A 10,000-nucleotide genomic window follows, 5' to 3' on the forward strand; every position below is an offset into this window, starting at 1 on the left:
ATGTCCTTCCTAACACCAACCACTCCGAGAGTATAGTGGGTGCTTTTACGTGCCACCAGCACGAGGGCCAGTCAGGCAGTACTGGCAATGGCCATGCTCAAAATGGTGTATTTTATGTGCTACTTGCACAGGAGCCAGTCCAGCAGCACTGGCAACAACCACGCTCGAATATTTTTTCACGTGCCACTGGCACAAGTGCCAGGAAGGCGGCACTGGTAACAATCACTCTCAAATGGTGCTATTTACATGCCACTGGCACGGAAGCCAGACAGCTGCTCTGGCAATGAACATGCTCGGACCGAGCCAGTCATCGAATATGGTTCAATTACGATTTCGCTTTCGAAATATGTATGTACTTATGATGTAGATATAAACAATTAGGAAGAACATCCAGCCATAGAAACCCTGCCAAAGCTGACATTGGATTTTGATGCAGCTCTGCAGCTTGCTGGATCCTGTCAAATCATCCAACCCATGCTAGCACGGTAAACAGATGTATACTAATGATTATGATGAAGATGATATATATGTACAGACAACGGATTTCCACATTGTTTCCATCAACCAAATCCACCCACATGACATTGGTTTGCCTGGGGTTGTAGAAAAAGACAACTGCCCAAAGTACCACTCTGTGAGACTGAACCCAAAACTATGTGATTCAAAGCAAGCTTCTTAGCCACACTGTCATGTCTAGCATACATACATATCTATCTATCTATCTATCTATCTATCTATCTATGTCTTTATGTGATATATATATATATATATATATATATATATCACATAAAGAAAATCTTTTGAACGTTGAGCCTCACAGAGGCAAAGTGGCTGAGTTCCTCTCAAGACTTGGGACACACGAAGGCAAAGTGGCTGAGTTCCTCTCAAGACTTGGGCCACACGAAGGCAAAATGGCTGAGTTCCTTTCGAGTGTTGGGCCTCATGTAGGCAATGACCAAGACCTTTGGCATCATGCTTGAGGAAGATGACCCATCAAGCGGAGTAAAATCACTGACGTGACAGATACCAGTGTCATGAAAATTTGCACCCGTGCCGGTGGCACACAATAGTACCCATTACCCTCTCAGAGTGGTTGACATTAGGAAGGGTATCCAGCCATAGAAAACCATGCCAAATCAGCCTGGAGTCTGGTGCAACCTTCCAGCTTACCAACCCAGTCAAACCGTCCAACCCATGCCAGCATAGACAGACAATGGATGCTAAATGATGATGATGATGATGATGATGATATCAAGATTTTAGAAATATTTCATCCCTGACAATGAAACTAATAGTCCAACAAATGATAACTTTATTAACCACAACTCATTCTCACACATTTGATAATTATAATTTAACCTAGGGGCCAAATTATAATTATCATTTACATTTATAACTTGTGAAAGGATAACATTTCAGTGAATTTCTGTTAATAACAAACAACCCCTAAAAAACATCGTTAAAAAAAGGTTTGTTGCTAATTATCATCTTATAGGATCCCATAAAAACCACTTCCACTGATTAAAATCAGGAATGCAGTTTATGTTATTGCTGTTGCAGTTGTTGTTATTATTTATCATTATTATTTATCATCATTATTATTATTATTATTATTATTATTATTATTATTATTATTATTATTATTATATCAAACAAGTCAAACAAATAATGGGAGAACAACTTAAATACATAGATAGGTGAGAGAGAGAGAAAGAGAGAGACACACACACACATGCACACACACATACACGCATACATAGATACATATACACATGCATACAAACATACATACATACGTAAATGTACGTATGCATAGATTTATAGATACACACACATATATATCTATACAAAACATGTATGTGTGTGTGTGTGTGTGCATGTGTGTGTATGTATATGTATATGTATATATATTTCATTTTTATATCTCCCTAGACACAACAAAATATATATATGTATATATATATATATATATATATATAAATATATATATATATATATATATATATATATATATATATATATATATATATGTATCCACATACATATACATGTGTATGCCTATATGTATACATATATATGCATATATTCGCCTAAATATGTATATATAGGCATATATATATATATATGCATATATATATAGGCATACATATATGCCTATCTATCTGTTTATCTCTCTATCTATATATGTATATATATGTATGTATATATGTATATGTATGTAGATATATATATATACATATATATATACTTATATATATATATATACATAGGCATATATATATATATTTATTTATTTATTTATTTATTTATGTATATATGTTTGTATATGTACATGCAACATTTAAACAACATTTACATTTAGAACTTAAGAAATTAATTTTCTCATATTTCTTCATTTAAATTGATCCTAAGAGGTAAGTGTTTAATTGACATTCTCAGAAGATTAACATAGATTATTAATTTCAGGAAAGAAATTTAATTGATCCAATGCCATGATAAACTGAGATGGGAATAGAAATTTCAAAGGGCAGGCGTGGGATGTTTGAGTCATTTAATAAATTGCAAAAGGAAAAACATGACAAAACCTAAGTCACATGATAGCTGAAATCTTTTCTGTATATAATTGGCTTCTTTTTTATTTTATTTATTTAATTTGTGTGTTTTTGTGTTAAGTTAATATCTTAATATCAAGTTAATATTTTCATTCAGATATTAGAGATAACTCATGCTCCTTAGGTTATGATGATGAGTATTCCAGTTGACCCGATCAATAAAACAACCCGCTCGTGAAATTAATGTCACTTGAAAACCGCTGTTGGTGTGTTTACATCCCTGTAGTTTGGAAAAAGAAACTAACAGAGTAAATACCAAACTTAAAAACATAATCACTATTGGGTCATCTCATGAATAATGCGGTTTTCCCAATTGCATGAAGTAAAAGTCGGACAGGGGGTGGGGGATAAACTACCTGTATCAACTTGCAAGTTTTGAAGAGTGTAGTTTGATTTTAACAGTTATTTTTCAAAGCTATAATGGAAGTGACAAAGGAGTATATTTGGCATATTTTGCTTTATGAATTCAATAAAGGCAACAGTGCAATGGAAACTGTGAGGAATATTAATGCAGTATATGGGAATTGGACAATGAGCATAAGCCAGTATCAACAGTGGTTCCAGAAATTCTGAGCGGGAAAATACAGCCTAGAAAACGAGCCTCATCCTGGAAGATCTGTAGAGCTCAATGTGAACATCCTGCAAACCCTGATGGCGCAAAATCCCATTGTAACTGTTGAGGAACTAGCAGAGAAGGTTGGATTTGGTCATTCAACCATTCAGTGATACCTATACTAGAAGAAAAATGACCATCTTTGGTTTCAAGATGGAATGTGTTCTTCCATCAAGATAATGCTCTGCCACATACAGCGAGGATGACATTCCAAAGGCTGGAGCAGTTTGAATGGGAAACGATGCCCCACTCACCATATTCACTGGACATTGCTCCATCTGATTATCATTTATTCTGCAGTCTTCAAAATCATTTGAACGGAAAAAATATGAATTCTGTAGACAAGGTCAGAACAGTACTGGAGGAGTATTTTTTCATCATGGTCAAGTGAATTTTTGAAGAGGAGGAGCCTTGCAAGTCTACCAGATAGATGGAAGAGCACTGTAGAAATGAAGGAGAGTATATTTTAGATTAAAAAAGAACTTTGTTTATCTTAATTTTTGAAAAGTAAAAGAAGTATAACAAAAACTGCATTATCTATGGGATGACCCAATACAAAGGTCAATTTGTTCAACTAAAATTCTTCAAGGTGGTGCCCCAGCATGGCCACTGTCTAATGACTGAAACAAGTAAATGATAAAAGATTATTGAATAACGACATTACAGTTTCTTTACAATGATGCGATTGTTATTAGTGTCTCAGTTATGTCTTGTAGTATGACACTTAACCGGTCTGTTACGATGACAAGGTTTCAAGTTGATCCAGTCAATGGAAGAGCCTGCTAAAGAAATTAACATGCAAATGGTTGAGTATTCCACAGACTCGTGTAACCTTAACATAGTTCTCCAGCAAGATTCAGCATGACAAAGAATCTGATAAGGCTGGCTCTTTGAAATAAAGGTACGACTCATTTTTGCCAGTTGAGTGGACTGGAGCAATGACAAATAAAGTGTCTTGCTCAAGGACATAATCTGACATTGGGAATTGAACTCAGGTCTTGGCCACAACTACAGTCTCACTTGGTTCGACAGGTCTACACAAGCATGGTATATCGCCAAAGATCTTGATCTCTTGTCACTGCTTCCAAATGTGCTTTTTACATGTCACTGACATGGGTATCAGTTAGGCGGCACTGGCACTGGCCACAAATGAGCAATGACAAATTTGACCTCGGTGATATTTGAACTCAAAACACAAAGACAAACTTCAGGAGGCTTTTTACCCAACATTCTAACAGCTGCAATAATTTGAAGCCTCTTCTTTGGTAAGAATTTGCTCCAATGGGTAGGAACCTTTATTTCGTAATAGCATATTTATCCTTACAAATAGCATCTATTCCTATGGAAATTTATTTCCCAAGAATAGACATTGCAAGCAATTTAGAAAATTGAAGTTAAATTGGGGGTGAGTTAGCTGATCCGATATTTGACTCGAAAATTTGTTGTTCAAATGAAAATCACTGTAGATCACTTAACGAAAAGAAACAAACGAAACAAAAAGATTTTCCATGAAACACTAATCTAACACATTTACTACCAAAATAGATAAATAAATGAATAGATAAATAAATAAATACATGTTCATTGATCGATAAGATAATCATGGTTGCAGTCCCTTTTCTCAAGAAACATCTAATTGGCATTTCCTTAAAAGAGAATCTTCTAACATGGAGTTTAACTTTCCCTTTATTCAGTGCCGTAAATAGTAAGTAGATTCTTTCTTTACTTTAGGCAGAAAACTATTTCAGTTTCTTTCAATAAGAAGAAGACTTGTCTGAAAAAATTCCAAGAATCTAAGAAACAGTATCATACATTGCATTATCCTACATTTGCCTTTCAAATCATTCTGCTTCTTGTTTTTGTCTCGTTTTGGGTTTTTCTTTTTTTTTTGTGGAGGGGGTTTGTCTTTTTAATGCGCTATTAGAACAAGCTTTGAAATTATAGACCATTCTGATTTGCAATGGAATTTCTTTTGCAAGTTCCTTTGCATTAGAGATGTTCAGTGCCATTGCATGGTACCTTGGGCAAGCATCTTATACTATAGCCTTGGGCAGACCAAACATTATAAGTGGATTTGTTAGATGGAAACTGAAAGAAGCCTGTTGTATATGTATGTGTGTGTGTGTGTGTGTCTTTGTGTATGTGTGTTTTTGTGTGTGTGCGTGTGTATTTGTGTCTGTGTTTACCCTCCAACACTACTTGACAACCAGTGTTGGTGTGTTTACATCCCTGTAACTTAGTGGTTTGGCAGAAGAGACTGATAAAATAAGAACCAGACTTTAAAAAGAAATAAATATAGGAATGTTATTTTGAGGTTTGGTGTCAACAAGTCTCCTCAAATTTCAAAAATCTTTCATAGGATTCTTGCCTATTTCTACCGGTTAACAATGCAAGTCTCAATTCCAATCTCTTTCAGTCTTTTAGGTAGCATTTTGGGTGTTGTGCCAAGAGCACCAATTATCACAGGAACAATTGCTGTCTAAGTCTCCCTCAATCTCTTCATCTCTCTTGGTAGATCCTGATATTTCCCAAATTTTCCAATTTCTTTGGTATCTATTCTACTACTAGGAAGGTGCATGGTTTAGTGGTTAGGGCATTCGGCTCACAATTGTAAGGTCATGAGTTCAATTCCTGGTGACGCATTGTGTCCTTGAGCAAGATGCTTTATTCCACGTTGCTCCAGTCCAATCAGCTGACAAAAATGATTTTTACCTGTATTTCAAACGGCCAGTCTTGTCACACCCTGTGTCATGCTGAATTAAGACATTCACAAGAGTATTCTCCAAGACATTTTCCCTTCTATTAGTATTTCTTCTTCTCCATATTATTATTATTATTATTATTATTATTGAGTAAGAGAGCAGTGCATGCCATCAAAGTGACACTGGGGTAGGATATACAAGCCCAGTACACCCATCATGACTACCCGTCTGATTAGGGTACACCAGGCACATGCATCTCAACCATATGTGCACAACATGGTGATCTCATAGCAAGATAAAAAAACGCATGACCTTGCAGGTGGGGCCCAGTGAAAAACTTCTTCAGGTTGAGTAGCCCATCCTGCTCAAAAGGTCCCTGAAATAGACTTGTTTTAAGGATGATAAACAAAGCACCCATGTTTCCAGATAAGAATTATCCAAACCCCCAAAACACTTGGCTATGATGTTCCCCCACTACTTCTGCTCATGATCAGAGATGCACATATTGACAGGCACCAGGGGACATGCTCAACTGGTTAAGGTCAAATGACTGACAAACAAATCTGTGGTATTGAGCAGAATATTTGCTGTGGCCCACCTTTTATACCAAGACAAAACAATGTACATGATAACACTTCCAATCAGTAAAGATCAGAAGCCATGAAAGCGACTGCCTGGTACTCCATCAGGGCATTTTATCATCATCATCATCATCATCATTATCATTATTATTATTATAATTATTATTATTATTATTATTATTATTATTATTATTATTATTATTATTATTATTATTATTATTATTATGCATCAGCTTTCTATGCTTGCATGTGGTGGGAAGGTTGTGTGTATGTGTACAAGTATGCATGTACAGACATATATTTGCATAAACAAATGGGGAGGGGAAGGAAGGAAATGGCTGAAGGGATAATGATATATATATACATATACATACACACATATATCTATATGTACATATATGTATATATATATATATATATATATATATATATATATATATATATACCGGAGTAAGCACATATTTCTGCTGCTTTTAAATAAAGTATATATATATATATATGTATGTATATATATATATATATATATATGTATATATGTATATATGTATATATATAGATATAGATATAGATATATACATACACACATATATATATTCACAGGCATACAGATGACTTGATATGCAGGTAAGCTTACAAAAAAATAGTATTATTAACCTTTCACCAAGTTCAGATCCCTGTTAAAATATTCAAATATGTCAAACATAAACATGAAGTGTTATATTGCATTTTGTTGGTGCATACATTGTGAAGGGCTGCAGCAAAATTAGATGCAAGAATGGAGAAAAGAAAAAATATTGCTGTGTGGCAATAAATAGCTTTCACATCATTACACTACATATCAAAATATATTTTCAACATTCGAAGCAAAAATAAACACAGGGTGTTTCATACTTGTGAGTATATATATAAATTTATGTGTGCCTATGTCTGTGTATGTATGTCTCAGAGTGTGTGTGTGTGTGTGCATGTGTGCGTGTGCATGTATGTGTGTGCATGTTTGTACGTGTATGTGCACGTATATATTTACATATTTATATATAACTATAAGTGTATAAATATAGATGCAGATATATGTATATACATGCACATATACATATATACATATGCATGTGTATATGTATATACAGGGTGTCCACAAAGTCTGGGTACATCGGGATTAACATATACTTTGAGTCATTATTATTTCTTATATTTAATTGTTTATGTTATGATTTTTTATTTATTCCATGTACCCAGACCTTGTGGACACCCTGTATGTATATATATATATATATATATATATATATATATATATATATATCACATAGATACATATCTACGCATGTGTGTATGTGTGCATAAATATCTCTCTCTCACACACACACACACATGCACACACATACACACATGCACACACAATGGTGAAAATAATTTTTAACAAAATAAAACTCAATACAAAAATGTAGTCCAGTAGTTTCCCTCAAAAGGTGGATTATCCTTCAGTTAGATTACAGTTATTAGTTTCACCATATATTAGTTCTGTAGGTGATGATTTTAATGCAGCCTGATACCTGTAATTTAACTGTCGTTGATCACTAATTATTACATAACTCTGAGCATATATATAAATATGTATGTTGGGTTGGTGCATAATTATTGCAGCTTTTTTTTCAACAAATTTTATTCAACAATAACAATAACAATATTTAACAAAAACATCTTTAAATGACGTTCTGACCGTCTGCCAAGCAAATGGGAAGCAGTAATTGAATTAGATTGTGAATATGCTCTGGAATAATCATTTAAAGATGTTTTTGTTTCATGTTGTTATTGTTTTTGTTGAATAAAATTTGTTGAAAAAACCCACAATAATTATGCATCAACCCAATCATCATCATCATCATCATCATCATCGTTTAACGTCCACTTTCCATGCTGGCATGGGTTGGATGGTTTGACTGGGGACTGGTGAGCCAGATGGCTGCACCAGGCTCAAATTTGATCTGGCAGAGTTTCTACAGTTTATAGACCCCTAGTACTACCTTTGTGAACCACCAGGGGTCCGAAGATCCCAGGCTGGGAACCACTGCCCTAGAGGAACAGGTGTGAATTCCAAAACAAAGCAACTTTAGAATGATGACAATTAAACTTTGAATGTGAGATATTTGAATGCACAACTGAATGCTATGGAATAGAAGTTACTATTAAAATTAAGGAGTAGAAACGAGATATCACTGAAGAATAAGGCCTGTGGGTAAAGTAGGAAGTGGAAAATGTATTCATGGACAGTGTAAAATGTTTTAAAAACTCAGTGATTGCTATTCTGACTGACTGTCAGGTAGATGTCTTTAAGATGTTGGAAACATGATCAGTTGTTTTGAGATCAGATCCCATAGAAAGGATGTGATCATCTTTGAGACATTATCCGGGGTAAAAACGGGTCTTAAGTACTCTAGTGCATCAGGCAGTGTAAAATACCCTTCAAAGGGGCAAATGGATGTTTCCATTTGAAATGAAAAAGGACACAAGAAGGAGAAAGGGAAATTTGCCCTTTTGATATAATTCATTGCATTTGGCATAGATTGCTTTCTCAAAGTTTGGACCCCAACTGACATTTGCAGCCAAAGCTTTAGTATTTGGTTCCAGTTTGAAACTATAAATAGTTGATAAGGATTCAAACAAAAATAAGTTGAGGGTTCAGGGGAAAAGAGAGAGCAAACTAGTTTCTTTGCCTGGCGTAGAGAGAGTAACAAGTGGAAACAGTAACAGTTTTTGCAAATTGGAGAAGCATCACTAAAAGAACTCCCAACAACATTTTCAGGTGGGGCAAATAAATTTTGGCATTGATAAATGCTTCAAGGCAACTGCAAAATCCTCAGTAGGAATCTGATGGCTGAAGTTAAGTTCTACTTCAAGATAAATTTCAGAGATGAAGTAGCATTGGTTACAAGACACGTTTGGTAAATTCTTGACATGGACCTTAGTAATACCAATACATCTCTTGTGATAACTTTTGTGGTAGAAGTGACATTTGGTCTTTTACAAATACCAACTTGTAGGAGCACAAAGAATATGGTTTGTCGGTTGATTAGTATCTATAGAGATGGAAGAATTAATTGTCATGGGTCACATTTTTAGGGAAAATATTACTGCCATAAGTTATCTTTTGTTCTTCAAATATTGCATTTTAGCGGAATTATTTTAGCAAGAAATAATTTAACTCTGGAAGAAGTTCCTTGCAGAACATTTCCATTCTCTTGACAGAACCAAATTTTGTTTTTTGTCTCTTCTCTGCCATTTTATAGCAATAACTAGATCCTTTTATTTCTATATTGCCCACAAGGGGCTAAACATAGCGGGGACAAACAAGGACAGACAAAGGGATTAAGTCGATTACATCGACCCCAGTGCATAGCTGGTACTTAATTTATCGAACCCGGAGGATGACAGGTAAAGTCGACCCCGGCGGAATTTGAACTCATAACGTAGCGGCAGACGAAATACCGCTAAGCA

The sequence above is a fragment of the Octopus bimaculoides genome, chromosome 1 (genome assembly GCF_001194135.2).
Source record: "Octopus bimaculoides isolate UCB-OBI-ISO-001 chromosome 1, ASM119413v2, whole genome shotgun sequence".
NCBI classification, from domain to species: Eukaryota; Metazoa; Mollusca; class Cephalopoda; order Octopoda; family Octopodidae; genus Octopus; species Octopus bimaculoides.